The sequence below is a fragment of the Strigops habroptila genome, chromosome 14 (genome assembly GCF_004027225.2).
Source record: "Strigops habroptila isolate Jane chromosome 14, bStrHab1.2.pri, whole genome shotgun sequence".
NCBI lineage: Eukaryota > Metazoa > Chordata > Aves > Psittaciformes > Psittacidae > Strigops > Strigops habroptila.
In genome coordinates, this window is record NC_044290.2 from 3,955,328 (window position 1) to 3,965,192 (window position 9,865).

The following is a 9,865-nucleotide window of genomic DNA, read 5'->3' on the forward strand; positions in this document are numbered from 1 at the left end:
TTCCTCCTGGAAAAAATAAATTGCCATTATAGAAGAAAAACTGCTTTGACAGGATTTCTTCAATGATTCACTGCCAACAGGAGGTATGTACATATATGCCCATTGTATTCCACAATGCATTTAGATGTCTCTTTAGGAAATAACAGTGCTGCCTTCATTTCCAGCATGGCATTGCTGCTAGTCATTCACTTTGACTCCTTTTGCTTTGTTGTTGCCTTTTTCTGTATTAGTTTAGATTTATGTCAAGTATAACAGTATGTTTCATTACTGAATACTTAGTTCTCATGATCTTTAAAAAAAAAGTGGGTGGGTTTTGTTTTTTAATTATTATCTAGTTATGGTGGTATAGTAAGAGTTATGTTGTGTATGATTTTAATGTGTATGGTAGAATCTGATATTTTGTCATACATGAAATTTTAGAATGGAAAGAATCCAGAAATGTCTCTTTAAGTTCATCTTATTAAGAACTCAGAACTTTATTGACTTCAAGTCAATAAAGAAACTAAAAGAAGCCCTGTACGTGATGTTTTTCCCGAGTGCATGACACCCAGCTGTACATTGACACACAGATAAGGAACAAAACACCTCCCTGACTCCACACCTTTACCTGGGGGTGGGGAGAGCTACACAGTGACATGTACTTGAGCTGCTACACAGCCTCAGCCCCATATACCACAGCACACAGCACCACTATTAGGAAACAACAGCCTTTTTGCCCACCCCCTGAATCCATACCTACCCTCTTTCTCTGGTAAAGCAACCTGTTGATCCTGTCTCCAGGTTGCAAGTGGTCTCAACAATCAGAAATTGTCTCAACAATCAGAAAAGGGAAAAAGAAATGCAGTTGCAGCTCCCTACTTCTGAGCTGAATCCCCCTTATGTTTCAAGAATGAGTCCACAGCCACGTCCACTGTCACATTCCACTGCCCATCTCAGACAGGACCTTATGGAAACCAGTGCTGTGTGGAGAGCACTTTGGAGCTTTCTCAATCCTTTGGCTGCTCTGTTTAAGAGCAGTCCCTTAGCATCCCTCAGCTGTGAGGCCCTCAGAAGAAACCTTTTTACTTACTACTGAAGAATCAATTTTTTTTTCCTTAGGGAAACAGTAATAGTTATTTCCAAAGTCCACCTCTTTACCAAATCAGCCACTGAGAAAAACAATTGGCCAGCACTGTTTCAACATCTTTTAGTGTGTGACAAATAGCACAAGGGAACAAGTTGTAGCTAAGGAACATCACAGCAAAGATGCCCACTGAGGTTTTTTGGACCTCTGGAGGACTAAATGGTTTGAGGAATTGCTAACAGGCCCAAACCCTTCACACAAATCCAGCCTGTCTAAATAGCCGCTGTGTTCTAGTGCAAGCTGTCAATATTCTGAGAATCAGACTCAAACTCACTATTTTTTGCTCCAAGCACAAAGTTTAGCAACACCCACTCACACAAGAGGTGCTTCAGATAAGCTTCTTCCTAAAGGCCACAGTACTGAGTTCCTCGGGCCTTGTTTTCATGTGGTCTTTCTTCATCAGTGTTCCCTCTTAGTGATACCCAGTTCCTTAAATACCTGTTTTCTACAAGCATGGAACATAAATCTGGGGGAAACATATGCTGCCTAACTTAAAACTTCCAGGAACAGGCAAAGAACTTCACTTTCCAAGATCTGTTTTGAGAAGTTTAATTTTGTTTATATATATAGAGCTTGCACTGCATCCTATAACTATAAATTAAATACCTGATAAATAGAAAAAATATTAATTTAAGTCTTCAGTTAGGAAATTTTGCCTTTCTCTTACCCAGAAACATGCTTTAGGAATTTATTTTTCTTTGTGGGCTGCAGAAACTTCTTGTTTTGTGATAGCTGACAAGAGACCTTCTGTAAATAAGATCACAAACAATAAGCCATCTATCTGCTAAAACAGTCGTAAAACCTGCTAAGCACCTGTAACAGCTGACCACCAGCCTACTCACTGCGTATGCACCAATTTCTGTTCAAGGCAAAGTTTTCAAGTTCCTTACACAATTTTGTCCTCAACATCCAACCAACTTATAGACAACTTATCTTGATGGATGAAGGACAGACAGTTGTATTCTGCTTTGCTGATGTTGCTACCATCAGGGTCCTTGTTTGACTGTATTTATACTGCTGTAATCCTAGAAACTCTACTGCTGAGTGAGGCTTCATTTTGTCTTCCAAAACAGAGAACCTCCAACATGAACTTTCTCCTATGGCCACCCTGATACCACAAAACCCCTTTCCTTTAATCCAGATATATCAGTCCAGAATATTAACATTACCTTTAGCCAGAACTTTACCCAGAAACTCAACATGAGAAAAGAAGCAAAACACAGGAGATGAAAATCAAACACTATGAACAGAGAAGAACCCATAGTTTTTCTCAGGCCTATGCATGTCTACAGGTAGCGTTTGGGGCTTCCATTCCTTTTTGCCTCAGGAAACTAGTAACAATAAAGCCCAGGGATCTATCCCAAGTCTTAGCATTAGCAGTCATTTTCCCGTTACATCATTGGTCTCAGTATGTTTTGCCCTCAGTTTAAGTTTCCAAATCACTTGCCTACAAAACCTCCACTATCATGTTTGTGAGGGACTTCCCTGCTAATCTGGTACATTAAGAATCATTAGACTCATAGAATCAACTAGGTTGGAAAAGACCTTTAAGACCATCAAGTCCAACCATTAAAGAAATTAAGCAGATAGCACTCAAAAGAATTTATGGCTGAAAGAGTAAAGTGAGACCCATGACTCTGTATGACAGTCAATATAGTGTCATGAAGTGAGAAATGAAAGATCAGAAAAGACAAGCGCTGCACAATACAGTTGATCACCACCCACTGACCAATACCCAGCCCGACCCGAGCAGTGGTCTGGGCCTTCCTGGTGACTTCCCCCAGTTTCTATACTGGGCATCACGTGCTGTGGGATGGAATACCCCTTTGGCTAGTTTGGGCCAGGTGTCCTGTCTCTGCTTCCTCCTGGCTTCTTGTGCCGCTCCTCACTGGCAGAGCATGAGAGACTGAAAAGTCCTTGATGAGGGTAAGCATCACTTAGCAACAACTAAACCATCGGTGTGTTATCAGCATTGTTCTCAGATGAAAGCCAAAACACAGCACTGTACAGCTGCTAGGAAGAAAAAGAACTCTATCCCAGCTGAAACCAGGACAGCGTCCATTCCTTACTCTATACCATTTACATTATGCTCAGGTCCCATGCTTTCCAATATACCATCACCTTTTTGGTCTCTAGATGAATATATACACACACAGAGATATTACTCTAACATCCCTGTGTTTGACAAGCCTCACACTTAACCAGGAAGGTGTCCAGGTCCACCAGTGTGTGCACAAAAGAGGGAGCTTAGACATCTACAGTCACACCTTACTTCCTAGCTTTTTCTTAATGACTTCAGGCATTTAGCAAATGGGCAAAAGTTAGTGCATCTTCCATCCTCCTACATTTTTTTTTTTCCTGAAGAAGCTGCTCTTTTTGCTTGCATGGAAATCCTCTAAGTGCAGGAAGCAGATGAAAGCAAAACCACCTTTTTCCTTACCAGCCTTTCCTTCTCACAGGGAGCTGGGGAAAGCCCCATTGCTGAGGATCGTTTTGGGTTCTGCCTGTTGTCAGTGGGAAAAGGCTCCAGTTTCACTAGCAGATTCAGGTGATTGTGAAGTTGGGTTTTTGTTTCTTTTTCTGTTTTTAGAATGAGCAATTCTATGGTAAACTCTGGTGCTGCTGGCACCATGGAAGCAGAGGGAGGAAAACTTCACGGCCTGTAAGCACAGGGCACAGATGAGGATAAAACCTGCTGCTTGCTTTCTCTCTGTTTTTTGAGAGGTGACAGGGAGGCAAATTAAACTATCAAAGTTAATTTCAACTATTACCAAGTGCAGTTCAAGATTACAACAGGAAAGTGACCTGGAGAGTGGGTGACTCCACTCCATTCCCTCTTCTCTATAAGCCTAGGTAGCTCCAGAGAGCCAGAAGCTCTTTTCCTTGACTTGGCTATTCCTCTTGGCACATGCAATGACCTTTTCTGGTCCCGCACCATTGCCATGCGGTGCTCAGCCACCCTGTGTAGTGTGACCTGCAAGATGTTAAACCAGCAAGTTTAACTGTTAAGCAGCAGTCCCAGCTCCACGCTGCTACAAACTTTAGCTACATCTTAGAGGAACGATGCCTCCTCTCAGTCCACCATCCATCCTTTCACACACTGGTGACTGCTTGTGCTTTGTCCCAGTGTCCATCACATGATCCACAAACCAAAAGGTCCAGAGAAGTTGGTTGTGTTTGCAAATATTGCTCTGGGAAGAAAGCAATGTTCCTGGAAGGATTTATGTGCTTGGTCTTCCCTGAGCACTGCAGCACGCTGAGCCCTTGCAGTTGAAGATGTGGACAATGAGCCTAGGGAGACACAATTTCAGAGTTTCATTTAGCAGACAACGTACATAAATGTTACTCCCACGTGAAGGGTTATAGGACATGAGGTAATGGCCTCAATCTGCACCAGGGGAGGTTTAGAGTAGATATGAGGAACAATTTCTTCCCTGAGAGGGTGCTCAGGCATTGGAACAGGCTGCCCAGGGCAGTGCTGGAGTCACCGTCCCTGGAAGTGTTCACAAACCGCGTAGATGAGGCCCTCAGTGACATGGTTTAGTGGTGGCCTTGGCAGTGCTAAGATAAAGTTTGGACTTCATGATCTTAAAGGTCTTTTCCAAGCTGAATGATCCTATGATTCTGTGATTTGCTTCAAAGCCAGCAAGTCTGCCAGGATTTATGCACCAGAGTCCAAAGAAGCCAGCCTGTTTCTTTGCAGTGCATTCAGATAGACTTGCAGATAAGAGTTACAGCCTGACTGACCTGGCCAGTGCCGCACACACGTCAATGTGTACCTTGCCCTGGAGATGGAAAGTGCAAAACCCCACAGTCCAAGGCCAGAGCTAGAACCAACAACATGCCTTTCTTGCAGCCACGCTGCCAGACAGGATCACATTGGATCGCAGAAAACAGAACCACGTGCCACAGCGGGGTCATAGCTCAACCAGTGGCAGCTCCAATTCACTGGGACAAGGAGCACACCAATAAAAAGAAAACTGAATCTCCTCTTCCTCTCCCTGGACATTTTTCTTTTCAATACTTTGCAATATTTGCGTTCTCGTGCAACATGAGGACTTGGTTAATGCTCAACTTTACTTCCAAGGCTGCAATGGAGATTTACAGGTGGGGTTGTTGCCACAGCATGGGTGCACAAAGGGAAGCTCTCTCTGCCCATGCCCAGGGCCATCATCAGTTATTGCTACAGAAGCTTAAAGCATCTCAGCCATCCAGACTCACTCCCTCACGAGGCTGGAGTCTGCACCACTGCCCAGTCCATTCCAGGAGGTTATTTCCACACCCAGCCTTGTTCCTGCTCAGGATGGCATGACTTCCATGAGCCCACTCTTTCTTCACCTGCCAAGAGGAAAATTTAACCTCTCTGCCTTTATTTGTAACCTATGACAGCTCAACAGCCTTATTCAAGTACTTCTTGGGAAAGTCACTACTGAAGAATATTTGCAACCAGCCCCATCTTCCTCCATCTATTTAATGTATTCTGAACTGTACAGACAAGGTTTAATTAAGTGCATGTGTTGTTCTCTTTGCTTTACCACTGCCCCACAACTGGATGTGATACATGCAGCCAGTCCCACATAACATACACAAGGAGGGATCTAAATACAAGTGTATTGCTGCCATGAGCTACACTAGCTCATAAGAACTGCTGACATGTTTATGGCATACAAGAACAGTGGAAAGATCATTTTCCATTCCCTAGGAAAGCTGGACTCGTGCATTTTGGACCTAAACTAAAAGCACTTCCAGCACGAGTCAAGAACAGTCTGTGGGAGAAAGGGACTTTCATTAAGCAATGAGCAAGTGATTTCATTTTTCCAAAACAGAGGGTTATACAGCGTGAGGCAGGATGGGAACACAGGAGAAGGCAGCTCTTAATGACCGATACTCCAACCTGTGATTTGGTGCAATCCCTTCAAACCCAGCACAATTGGATTCATTCGCATTCTGCCAGCTAAAATCACTACTTGTCTCACATCAGCCTGCCCTGCCAAAGGCCAAGCAAACACAGTGTGCCTGCAGCAGCAGGATGGGATTTCCCTTTCACAAGAGGAAACACTCAACTAGAGCAAAATCAACTTTATGCTGTTGCCAAGCCGTCCCCATCTGCTTTCCAGCAGACAAAGAGCATGTCTGGGAGGATGAGCTGCAGCAACAGCTCTGCTACACTCTAAGCTTGGCGACACTAGCCTCGGCCACAGGTTTTGGTTTTGTTTTCTTCAGCATGAACAAAGGGTGGAAATAACCAGCTCTAAATTCCCTTGGGAATACTTATTGTACAGTGTGGGTTGGTGGGCTGGAAAACGCAGGCTCAAAACATGAACATATTTCCTTAAGCAAATATACACTAAGTGGCAAGCCTGCAAGCTTAAAAGCCAAGACCACCAAATAGCACATCCCACCTCCTTGGTGGTCACACAATATGATCAGAAGCAACTCACCTTTCCCATGTTCTGGTTTAACCTCTGTAAAAGGACAAAAACCTCCAGCCCCCAGGCTTCAGATTGGAGCTTAAGAAATTTGCCCCCAAGATAGTTACTGAGTGTCATGACTTGCTTCTAGGTCTGTGTGCTTGACGAGTACTTCATAGGCTACTTAGCCATCTTGTCTCTAGAAGCCAAACAACTTGCTTGCATTTGTGTCTCCATCTATAGAACACAGATTCCAGGCTTTGGACATTTGTGTCTCAAAACTAAAATGATGGAATTGCAAAACAAGCCTACTTACACAAACACTTGTGTTACTGCTCTAAAGTGAAGAGCACAACTGAATATTTACAAGGCAATGACCTAGCTGACAGATTCCTTGGCATCTCAGAGAAGCTCCTATGCCCTCTGAGGAGTTTAAATCTAGATATAGACCAGAGAATAACAAAATCCAAATGGTGACAAACATTGCAGGCAAAACCTTTCCCAGGTACATCTGATACTACTACACTGGGGACTAACTTGCTCCCTAAGGGTAGGGAACACTCCTCCAGAGCAAAGCTAGGGAAACCATCCCAAGACCACATACGGTGTTTTATGTCCCCAGGTTTCAGTCCTAGTCCAGGCCAGCTTAGGCAACAACTTGTAGGTCAAAGGAGCTCAGTAGGAAAGTAAGAAGTTAAATGATTTCTCACAACACAATTCAACATAGGAACTGAGAGTTTTCAGACACATCCTTCCTTGTAGGTATACTACTGTGCAGTAGCAAAAAGCCAAACATTTTGTTCAGCAGCACCAACCAAACTTGCCAGTGGGAATTAAAGTCTTCAAAATTAAGCAGGGGCAACAGAAGGCAATCACTGGATGACAGACAGCAAAGGAAAAGTCTGTAAGATCTCACAAGGCTGGAATAGACTGTTTGCATGCTATCATCCACACTCCTAGGCAAAACCAGAGATGAGTACATGCAGATCAGTCAGTGTAGGGGAAAATGAAATTAAACTACTCACAGTGAAAAGTGCATAGCAAAACACTTTGCTATGGCTAAGACTAAAGACCTTCTCATGAACAAGCCATACCTTCCAGATCCACTGGCTCTGACCAGGGATTAAGATTTGCCCATTGCAGTACAGCCATTTGGGCGGGAGGGGGGGAAATGCGGTTTGAGACAGGCTGTCGCCTCCTGATGTCTTGTTCTGCCCTGAGATATTTCTCCAGAGACCCCTAGACAGAACACTGCTTCCTCAGTCGCTGCCAGAAAACATCAACTGGGAACAGTCTACATCCTCTTGAACTTTTCCCTGTGTGACTCATGCTTCACATCTGATACTACTGTTCTGAATTTGGCCATTTATAAGAACTGGGTTTAATTGTGATGTGGATTTCTCTCTCAGGGGGAATTATTTCAGCTTTGTCACGAAAGGCTGGGGATTTTGCGCTACTTTCCTGACCTCCCAACTCACCCTGGAGTTCAGTGATCCAAGGAACTCCCACGCTTCCCTGAGATATGTCACTGCTTGCAGCAAGCGAAGAACCACTTAAGGTTTCCCTTTTCATTTCTATGTTCCAGAGGATAAATATACATAGGGTTTAACGATATAGGCATGTGATCTTTTGACACCACTGGGCCTGTTCTCTGCTCCCCTGCTCTACAGATTGCATTGGTACCAGGAATCTAGAGGTTTTTAACCCCTTTTTCTTCTCTTTAAAAGGGATGCTTAATCACAGACCTGTGAGTTTATTATTACTGAGGAGGTAACTGCACACTGACAGACAGAAGTTGTCAATCCCACTGCCACCCAAGCCCCTTGATGGATGTTGCAGATGGGGAATCAGGTGGGAAACATCCCTGACACTGCCAGTGACTTGCACATCCTCTCCAATACAATCCCCCCCAGACACTGTCTGCATCAAAGCTTGTGGGTCTGCTACTTCAGACAAGGGAGAAAGACTAAGGTGTGGCACTGTGCTTCCTTCTCCGGTGTGCTCTGGGCTGTGCTCACCCCCTGCTCTCCCACCTGGACCAAACAGCTATGGAGCAACTTCAGCTCATGGTGCAAAAAGATCTTGCAATGGCCATGTAGATGCCAACACTGTTTCTGAAGCATCAGAGCAGATCTCATTTTCGAACAAAGACAGGACTGTACCCACAAAAACAGAGTGTGAGGTATCTTCATAGCCTCCTCTGCCTCTTGGACAGGCATACGAGAGAACATCCAAAGTGAGGTGAGTTCCCAGCTAGTACCTGCCATGAGGTCCTTTAGGGAGTTTCCACAACGTCATTTTCCACCCAGCGAGGGGAATCCATTGCCTATTTAATCATAAACTTGTCAATATAATTATTGGAAGCATCATCTAAATAGAAGTTTGTAAGATTTCAAGATTCTGCTTATCCCATCTTGTTTCAAGACAGCAGGATGAGGATGTCTTGTATCATCAGCTTTATACGACATTTAGTAACATTTGTTTATGCTTCTTACAGAAAAGATCAACAGCCTCACACAGATGACAGACAAGCTACTCTGGTTTATTTTTTTATTGCTTTTTAGCAATAAAATCTGTCCTTTCTAGGACATTGTTTATACGGGAGCAAGCAATGAGTGGAGCATGTTTCCTGGTCTGTAGCTGCTGGCTTATACCAAATGTCAAGAGAGTCTTGACTTAAAGGGGCAGTAAAGATCCCTACAGAACATTTCCTTCTTGAAATATATCCTTCTGCCTTGATTAACTGTAGGGGAAAAGATCCTAAAAAAAGTCATTTTGACTTTCTGTTTTCAGCCCAGGCTCCCGAGCACTGGTGTGTATGCGAGCCAGTCAATACACATCTGCCCTAAAGGAAAATCACCTCCGAGTCCAACTTTTCTATGGTAAAAGGAAACAAACATCCAAAGAGTTTGATTTTGTATACAACATGGATAAAACCCTTCTCTCCACAATTAAAACTGAATGTAATCAATTCAGTAAAATGAGATTTCATTCCCATGACTGACTTGAGTGTATTTGGAATCTGGTTGAAGCATCACATGCAGGAGCTGCAGAAAGGACGTGTTGCATTTGGGAAGATGACGCAGAATCCAGGCTGATGCTGGGCAGTGGCGCTCCCACATGACACCTTTGCGCTGCAGGAGCCTGCTCTGCTCAGGCAGACACCAGCCAGAGCCCATCAGCATGAGGCAAAAAGGATCACAGAGTACAAGAAGCACGGTTGCACCCCTCTGAGGCCAAGATGCGCAAGAGGTCTGAGCATTAGCTTTTCACAAGTCCATCCCTGGGCGTTGGGAAGCACAGTGCAATGTCCTGGCGCTTTAGTGGCTTA